We start from the raw sequence: 276 nt of genomic DNA, 5'->3' as shown, positions 1-276 counted from the left end.
AGACAACATAAACTCCAGTTGTAAGGACTCCGTTTGCATACTTGATTTAACACTTTTTTGGTGTGGAAGGAAATGGGACTACTGGGCCGTGTGCAGAGCAGCAACATAACATTAGTGCTTTAAGTACCAGAACCCCCGCAGCTCTGCGGGCAGGCGGGGAGGGGGAGGATTCAAGAGACTTCATTTTTAGCTTGTTACTTGTCCTAATGAGAGTAGACCAGGAAGATCCCCATTGAACAGTACATTCCCCATTTTTTTTTTTTTTTAAACTGATGC

The sequence above is a fragment of the Bison bison genome, unplaced genomic scaffold, assembly GCF_000754665.1.
Source record: "Bison bison bison isolate TAMUID 2011002044 unplaced genomic scaffold, Bison_UMD1.0 scf7180017864461, whole genome shotgun sequence".
Lineage (NCBI taxonomy): Eukaryota > Metazoa > Chordata > Mammalia > Artiodactyla > Bovidae > Bison > Bison bison.
This window is presented reverse-complemented; position numbering follows the sequence as displayed.